Here is a 9929-nt window from a genome sequence, read left to right as displayed (position 1 = left end):
CATATGGCTTTCCCGATAAGCACAACGACCAATCAGTAGACAAAGGGCTTATCTAGTTAAATGACGGACTTTTTACAAAGTCTACTCAGGTCAAATACAGTAGAAACGAACGATAGACTTGAAACAATATTATGTTTTATCTCACTATAGGTACACAAAAAGACATGCTATACGACTGCGAGTAGGGGGTATTTTAATAATTTCTTGCACGTAAACAACGTGAGTAGGTTAATATTCGAAATAAGCAAGGAACATCGTTGTCTAGATGTTGTCTAGGTCCTAGGACGTGGGGAGGTGAATGGAAAAACCACTACTGTATTGGCGGGAAGGCGGGACATTTCAGTTAAACATGGCATGATAGAAATGGTATTGTGGTTTTCTTTCCAGAATACTCAGCATATTTAAATATCTTTTTCTTGAGCATACAAATAATTGTAATAGCTCAGTGCTTGGGCACTTTCAGGGACTATTTAGCTAAATAACTTATCAATAAAAGTTTAAAATCCCATTCAGTTCCCGTCATCATGTGTTGTTAACTTATATACGGCATAAAAGGCTAGCCTAGGCATACAATTTTTTATCATTGTTGGGCACTGGAACGATAACTGGATAGAATGAATAAATAAAGGTTACAATAAGAGTAATTTTTGATTGAAATAAATTGAATGCGTGCTTAATAGAAGGTTAATAAAATAAAATACCTGGCGAATCAGTAGCATAGGCCTAGCCTCATTAGTCCGAGCTTCATGTTTTAGCGGTAAATAATATTAAAGGTATAATTTTTCAGTTTATAGAAATAGGTATCACTTTGGTATCATAATAAAGTTATTTTCATATACATGCAATGAAACTGAACGTAGAATAAAAGTTGAATAACAAGAAAATATTTTTTTAGCATAGGTCTAAGAGTGGTCTGGGCTATACTGATTAGATAAATCATAATAGTTGAAAGCTCAACGTTCGTTTGCGTTTGATCTAAGTAGAATGTTGGATACAACCTAGTCTTTCGTGTGCTTGTGAATGAAGAACGATGTGTTTATGAATTATATCAGAAGGAGCGAGGGTTCTTTGTCTATATAAACATTCAAATGCGTTTCTGGAAAAACAGTTTGATATTTATTACAATGAGCCAACGATTTCGGAAACGATGAATGTCAGTCACTCAAGTGCTACCCATGCGCATGTGCCGTACCTTTACCCGTGAGTGGACAGATGAAATTTAATGAAACCGACTATAATTATGGACGATTTCCCATACAATTTTGATCTCGTGGAAAACACCTACGAGCAGAAAATTACTAAATTTTAACTTACCCAACCATTCCTTGTTTCCCCCGCTGCCCCGCATCCGCATGTGATCTGTACTTCTGTAGTTTCCGGACAGTTTCATTCGGAGTTGATGGGTTGCGTGTAACCGAAGTGTGTCGCAAACCAGCGGTGTTCCTGCTTGATTGTGCTTGTATCATGAATGTGTGACATATCTAAGAAACGTACCACCCATTATATAGTCCGTGTAACTGAATGTCATAAGGTGGGGTTGAAAACATGTGAAATTGTGAAGCAAAGTGGCATAGGTGGAGAACTTGTTTCCCAGTTCATGGCGTCCAGCCGGGTTAGGGGATCAACCCTGCTCTTGGTCATGGAGCCCGCTTAAGCTTTCTCCTAGCGCTCTCATTCTTAGGAAACGCATATAGACGACCAGCCTTGACTAGTGCAAGAAAATTAAAACCATAATATTCAGCTGCTTGGCCATTTAACCACACGAACCATCCAGACACCCCAAAGCAGAGGAAGGATGGGAGGAGGCGGGGCTACATTTCACGGGTGTGGGGAGGGGAAAGATGGGGTGGACGGTGCATCATAGTGATAATCTGGGGCCTACACATGTTGCACTCACGGTCAAGTTTTCCCATTATGTTGTGTTGTGGGGCTGGTATGGCGGCGTGGGGGATTTAGTGTTTTTTCCAATTCTTCCCAAGAGCGAGCAGGTCAACAGAGATTTTACCGGACGCTTTTAGGCGACATGTTGGAATCTCCGTTTTGAGAAATCGGGGGACATTATCCGTTCTGCAGCAGGACGGTTCGAGATACCACGTCACCAATTACGTCACTGATTGGTTAAACGATTGCCAAATAGACTATATTGAGTCCTGGCCAGGCAATTCCCCTTATTTGTCCCCAGTAGAAAACCCTTGCAGCAATCAAGTCTTGTTGAAGGGCAGAGAACACGACAACCCTCAACAAACTCCCGACCGCCATCACTCGATCTGGGACAGCTTTGAAACCGTCCTCCTGCAGGAATTAGGGAATTCTATCCCCGATAGGCTTAAGGAGGTGCTGCAACGAAAGGGAGGACTGCGAAGCATTACTGATACATGGGTGAGTGTTACAAATAACTTTTTTTATTGTTACTTACGATTGCCACTGTTTCTTTGTTAGACCAACTCACCTGAAAAAATTATGGTATTTGAATATGTCCACAATTTCTTGTATGCCATGGAACCATTGTGGCATTGGATGAATATATATATATATATATATATATATATATATATATATATATATATATATATATATATATTTATATATTTTATATCTGTTTATTATTAGTACACATGGGTGAGTTACAAATGACTTCTTTTTTCTTACCCTTGCCATTGTTTTTTTTCTAGACGAACGCAACTGAAAAAAATATGGTTTTAAATGTAATACATTTTACGTGTATATATATATATATATATATATATATATATATATATATATATATATATATATATATATATATATATATATATATATATATATATATATGTCATATATAATCATTAGTAGGGTGTTTTGTGGTAACATATCTTACCACTGATTTAATCGCTCATTCAACGAACCTACTTTGAGAATGCAACACGATTATGGCCTACCAGTGGCGATATATATATATATATATATATATATATATATATATATATATATATATATATATATATATATATATATATATATATATATATGTATATATGTATTTACACAGTTTACTTGCACATATGTATATATACACATGTGTGTGCATGTGTATATATATATGTATATATATATACACGGTATATATATATTATACATATATGTATATAATGTGTATATATACATAGGCTATGTACAAGTAAACTGTGTGTAAATACAAAACACAGCGAAACAGTGTAGATGAATTACTGTTTCGCCGTGGTTAGTAGCCTACTAGCCCTCATGTGGAATTGGAGTTCGGACTGGAGAGGGTTGGCCATGCATTACATGGGGATCGTTGGGTTTGCTGTTCTTGACATGGAGATGTTAGGTTCGCCAATCTTGACATGATCCATATATATATATATATATATATATATATATATATATATATATATATATATATATATATATATATATATATATATATATACATATGATATATATATATACATATATACATACGTATATATGTATATATGTATATATATCATATATATATATATATATATATATATATATATATATATATTATTGTTATTAGTATGGGTGTTTGTAATAATATATCTTACCTCTAACTTAATCGCTCATCCATCGAACGTAATTTAAGAATCTAACGACACGTACCAGTGGTGAAATAAATACCTGATGATTTTCATCTTAGATTTCGTATTTTTCGGACTTTTTCTCCGTAACAGAGAAGTAGTTACGAAATCCCTTGCTGGATTTTGATTCAGATAGCCGTTTTTTTAAGACTAATTTATATAGTTTTCAATTATCGTTAGCTATGAATAATAGTATTCATGTAAGGCATCTTGACATCAGAGTATGAACAGTTATTCTTTCAATTTGATCTTTATTTATAAATGAAAATAGTTACCATGATCGCTGTTTATCAGTCAAAGGCCTTGAAGATGTGATTTAGTTTCCTATTAAGTAGGATTGATAGTAGTGGTCTCTTTAGAATTCTTTTCCTTACAGGTGACTTTTCAAGTCAGAAATTGCATTGAATGCTCTTGAGGGCGATAATGGAATTTGGTTCAAACTAGGTAAATTTATAATTTCAGTGTATTGCAATTTTTCACAGTTGTCTTGTAAGGTTAGTGGTCTGACACCCCGAACTGGGCTGTTTTCGTAGATAAAATAAGATATTCTAGTAACGCAATCTGATATTCTAGTAACGCAATCTGATGTCTATATTTTGGTGTATTCTCGAATATCTTCCACTAATGTATACCGCAGGGTTAACGATAAGTAACCTTAGAGGAATTTATTCTAAAATATAAAGGGAAAAATTTAAGGTTCTAGGATATCAGCTTTGAATTTTATGATATGTGATTCGTAGGCTAACTCAGCTGACATTTTGATTGGAATTTAATGTATACAGTTTACATATATATATATATATATATATATATATATATATATATATATATATATATATATGTATATATATATATATATATATATATATATATATATATATATATATATATATATATATATATATATAGTGGTATGTGACGACGTCCCAACCTTGGCGATTATTGTAGAAGTTATAAGACATTCTCTTAACGTAATCTGATGTCTATATTTTGGAGTATTCTCGAAAATCTCCCCCTAGTGTTTACTTCAGGATTGACGATAAGTCATCTTAGACGGATTCATTTTAAAATATAAAGAGAAAAATTTATGGGCCTAGGATGCCAGCTTCGGTATCTCTAATTTTATGATACGGGATTCGTAGGAAAAAATAATTTTTTTCGTAATATTAACCGGAGCTGCAAAAAATTTGATAGAATATCCGGCTCAGAGTTTATTTAAATTTTAGTTTTCTGTAAAGAAAACTATTGTGCCGCCTTTCTCTGTCTGTCCGCCCTTTTTTCTGTCCGCCCTTAGATCTTAAAAACTACTGAGGCTAGTGGGCTGGAAACTGATATTAACCATCCACCCTCAATCATCAAACACACCAAATTGCAGCCCTTTAGCCCTAGTGGTTTTTATTTTATTTAAGATTAAACATAGCCATGATCGTGCGTCTAGCAACTCTATAGGACAGGCCAACACTGGGCCGTGGCTGAAAGTCTCATGGCCCGCGGCTCATACAGCATTATACGCTGTACAGAAAGCTCAATTGGGCCGAAGAAACTTCGCCGCATTTTTTACTTGTTATGTATCGTACAGAGTTAAAGAGTGAATGGTTACGTTATCATAAGGCGTGCTAACTCCAAAAAAACAAACAAACAAACAAACAAAGAACAAATTCAAAATCTCCCTCTCTCTCTCTCTCTCTCTCTCTCTCTCTCTCTCTCTCTCTCTCTCTCTCTCTCTCTGTTGTTATTTATGAACTGTCGATAAATTATCTGTATGGGTAAAGGACCCATAAATCTAATAAGGGAAGAACTGGAGGAAAAGGAAACTAAATTTCGTTATCGTTGTCAAGAATAAAATTAATAAAAAAAAAAAAAATTAATATATCCAGACACAACTTGACATAACCCAGCGTTCAAATGAAGCGTTATTTCGCGTCATATTGAATACTTTTATTCTCCGTGCTGAACACGAGAGAGAGAGAGAGAGAGAGAGAGAGAGAGAGAGAGAGAGAGAGAGAGAGAGAGAACGACTGCAGTATGACTGTACAACTGGGCCCCAGACGTTCTGCATTAGACGGGAAAGGGTCCACACAAAAAGCATGGACGCGTTCTCCCCTTTTCCTTCCATTCAGAGTAGCTCGTTCATCACTACTGAGAGTCCGTGAATGGCAATATAGCTGCTGCTGTTGTTGCTGTTGCTGCTGTTGGGAAGAAGAAGAAGAAGCTGCTGCTGCTGTTGAAGAAGAAGAAGAAGAAGAAAGGGCTGAAACTTAAGAGACCGAGGTTACAGTACAGGGAAGAAAAGTAGGAACACAAGCGTAGGAAAAACATGTTTGGCTATTTGTGTTATCAATGTCCACTTATAACCTTTTTAACTTCTCGGTTTCCTTCAGGCTATTTGGTTACAATCCTTGAATCCTAATGAGAAATAAAAGAAGGAGCCTTGGCATTCTGTGGAGTAATTCAAACCGCGTAAGCTAGTACGACTGAGGTTACCACTTAGCCCACTGTGATTAAGACAGTTTCATTTATCCCTCATTTGGATTCAAGGCTTGTAGTGATAACCGTATCCAGAAAGTGTGAGGGGGATGGAGAAGTTACGAGGTCGTTGTGGTTGTATAAATATATATATATATATATATATATATATATATATATATATATATATATATATATATATATATATATATACATATATATATATATATATCTAATATATATATTATATATATATATGTATAATTGCCCCCTCACCAGTTATATGTATATATGTATGAACGTGTGTGTGTATATATACATATATATATATATATATATATATATATATATATATATATATATATATATATATCTCCTCGTGGGATTCGCTTATACACTGAAGTCACGTGCATCTACTATGATTTTTAAGCATATACTGTATGTGTATATATATATATATATATATATATATATATATATATATATATATGTGTGTGTGTGTGTGTGTGTGTGTGTGTGTGTGTGTGTGTGTGTGTGTGTGTAAGCCTATATCTCGAAAGTCATGCTTAGCCACCATCTTTCTTTAACACCTTACTTTTATTAGACATTTAAACGAATTGACTTCATATATTTACCTCTCTCTCTCTCTCTCTCTCTCTCTCTCTCTCTCTCTCTCTCTCTCTCTCTTGCAGTATCTTGCTTCTCTCTCTCTCTCTCAGAGATATATTTTGACCCCCTTCCTTGACCGCAGTACGAGCAGCATCCCCTACCACAGCAGACCATTCAAGTGAAAATATGCAAAAAGTTGGAGTACGCGGTTATTGGGCCCTATTGACTGCAGCTCTCGAGTAGCTTACATATCTAGTCTCTGTGTTCAAAATGTTCGGAAGCCTGTGCTTTACGAATGTAAGCCTCACAAGAAATAAAATTGCTATTTGTACCACTTCTGTCAATGATTTACTCCTGCTTCATTACGTAGCCATCCTCTTTCTTGGTTGTAATCTCTGAGCCATTTGATAGTGACATTTTCGTAACATGGTTCTTTCAAATGAATAAAAAGTCTGACTGTGTATACCTCGACCTCCTTCATTCCAAGGCCTGTCTAGAGTTTATCACAGATTCACTTCATTAAAGTTAAGTATATCTTAGTTTAACCAGACCACTGAGCTGGTTAACAGTTCTCCTAGGGCTTGCCCGAAGGATTAGATTTATTTTACTTGGCTAAGAACCAACTGGTTACTTAGCAACGGGACCTACAGCTTATTGTGGAATCCGAACCACATTATGACGAGAAATGGATTTCTATCACCAGAAATAAATTACTCTAATTCTTCATTGGCCGGTCGGAGAGTCGAACGCTGGGCCAACAGCGTGCTAGCCGAGAGCTTTACCCACCCCTCCAATGAAGGACTAGATTCACTTCGTACGATTTGTTTTCCGTCTGTCAACAAACTTGAGTGAAGTTTGGTTTGTTTGTCTGTTAAGGTACCAATATTAATCAAAAGGTTACTTGTAGATTTTGAAGGAAATTTAACAAAAGGTGGACCTCGTTGTTGGCAACATGTGATTAGGCTTTGGGAGAGATCCGGGTCTGGAAAAGGGAAATTTTAAAGGAACGTGCATTATCTATCTTTGAGGTTGAAGGTCTCTGAACGTTTGTGCTTTTTCCAGCATATTTTAATCTCTCCAAAGTTCAAGTATGGCCTATATCAGCATCAAAACGTTTTTTCCCCTATAGCAATGGATCCAAACTTTGACATAGATTTGGAAATTTTCATGATCATGACCTGGCAATCTACTTGATATATTATAGCTATTTTCTCACTCTTTGCATAATTAACCTGACGCATACTGCTTCGTAAAAAGAGTTATTGGAAGGAGTTTGGTCACGCGATTGTAAGATATACAGTGCCCACTAAAGTTCTTGGCTTTTCAGTAATATCATGGGATGCTGCAGTTAGTTATCGGGATGTCTGAACTATATTATCATCTTCAAGTTTTAAATAACAATACTAATGCTATGTACACAATGCAAATGGTTGAAGAAACAGACAACAAGGGTGTATAGTCAGTGGCGTCTACGAAATATGACGCTAACCAATAAACCGTCTTTAGATAAGTGAAAGAGTAACATTAACATGAATTATGTTACCACTGACAGAGAGGCGCAAAATGAAAATAAAACAGTAGAAAAAATCGCAATGGATATCTTATAAACAATTAGGCTCCATTCGATATTTACGTCATCATCATCATTCATTTTTTCATTTTTGTTGTTATATTGGTCCAAATTCGGTTCACATTGCAGCCACATTTAATTGCCATTTATAATTTATACTTTTCTTGAAAAAATTATTCTGTGTCATAACCGTTTTTAAATACACACGTCTAATTTCTTCTTAAATCTCTTATCTATTTACTATCTTAATTTCCAAAGTTTTGATTGAAAAATAAACGAGTATTACTTATGGGTGAGAATCGTAAGTTCGCCTTACGTAATACAGTAAATTTCCCCACCCCACAGAGAAAACACTAATCAGAAAGAAATTAATAAGCCTACACAACCCAGTCCATAAATCGATGAGATCGTTAATATTGTTGCTTACTTTTTTCTTGTTGGGCAGACTCATATTTCAAATTACCTCTGATTAAACTAAGATTAACGGGAAGAAAAAAAATCTTCATTGCGGAATAATAACTGAGAGTGAGTTATTGGAAATCGCCTGGTGGGAAGGAAGGGACCTCTCCTAGATAGTGATTTCCAAGGGTTTTTGGGTGTCGTTATCTAGGACGAATATTTCTTGGGGGTCATTGTCTTTATGATATTTACAGTCTTTTGTTTATGTCTTTACGGTAATCCCCAACGGGCTTGTACTAAACACGCCGAAAAGTGGATACATACCGGGTTAAAACCCGTAGGGGTCACTAGGAAATATACGAAGGAAGGATTCCCGTAAGGTGGGAAAAGCCCTCCCAAATATTCCAGAGGAGTAGCCTAAATGAGAGCGAGGCTGAGGATGCTTCCAGACGCAATCACTTTCTTTCGCCGCTCCTCGTCCCAGGAGGACTTCGCTTCAACAGGATATTAAGAAAATCCTTTTTAGTCTTTTTTTTCAAAACCGGATTTCTCCACCTGACCTCCATCGCGTCCTTCCCCCTCCTCACTCGAAGCGTCTCTCTCTCTCTCTCTCTCTCTCTCTCTCTCTCTCTCTCTCTCTCTTCAAAGGGCAGGCTTTTTAGTCCGTCAAGATTTGATAACTAAATCAGTCATTTTTGAAATGAATCCTTTTACGGAATCTATACCATACATTCCTATACATGCTTAGAAAGTCACAGTAGATGCACGTGACTTCAGTGTATAAGCGAATCCCACAGGAAAATGACAGGAAGTTCAGTGCCAAGCGCTTTCACGTTTATTAACGCATCGTCTGTGCCCAGGCGATGCGATAATAAACGTGAAAGCGCTGGGCACTGAGTTTCTGATTGTTATTTTCCTGTGGGATTCGCTTATTCTTATACATCAAGATATTATGTGTATATCTGTATGTCCGAAATACAAAATTAAAGTATTGTTGGAATGGTCACCAAGAGAGGATCATTATGATATACTATGTAATCCAGTTTGTAATCCCAGTGTCACCCTGGGGACCAGTTTGCATAATAATGATGATGAATGACTTTCGCGTTAGGTGAAAACTGTAGTGTAGGTTTAGTTGGTTTTTCTGCTAATCAAGCTAGCTTTCAGTAATAATAATAATAATAATATAGGTAATGATTGATTAATTTGTGGTAATTAAGATTGGCATCGCAACATCTAGGTTATTGACGCTGTAATGGCATCGCAACATCTAGGTTATTGAC

At 35.9% G+C, this 9929-nt stretch overlaps 1 long non-coding RNA gene across 1 annotated transcript in view; it reads left to right on the top strand.

The window, feature by feature from the left end:
* Nucleotides 1-1365: 1365 nt before the first annotated feature.
* The window catches only part of LOC136846502 (uncharacterized), a 270671-nt gene continuing 262107 nt past the window's right edge, over nucleotides 1366-9929 (top strand). Inside the window, exon 1 of the long non-coding RNA XR_010855418.1 lies at nucleotides 1366-2379. This is a non-coding gene — a long non-coding RNA (uncharacterized lncRNA). The remainder of the gene's footprint in view (nucleotides 2380-9929) is intronic.

The sequence above is a fragment of the Macrobrachium rosenbergii genome, chromosome 15 (assembly GCF_040412425.1).
Source record: "Macrobrachium rosenbergii isolate ZJJX-2024 chromosome 15, ASM4041242v1, whole genome shotgun sequence".
In the NCBI taxonomy this organism is placed as follows: Eukaryota; Metazoa; Arthropoda; class Malacostraca; order Decapoda; family Palaemonidae; genus Macrobrachium; species Macrobrachium rosenbergii.
This window is presented reverse-complemented; position numbering and strand designations above follow the sequence as displayed.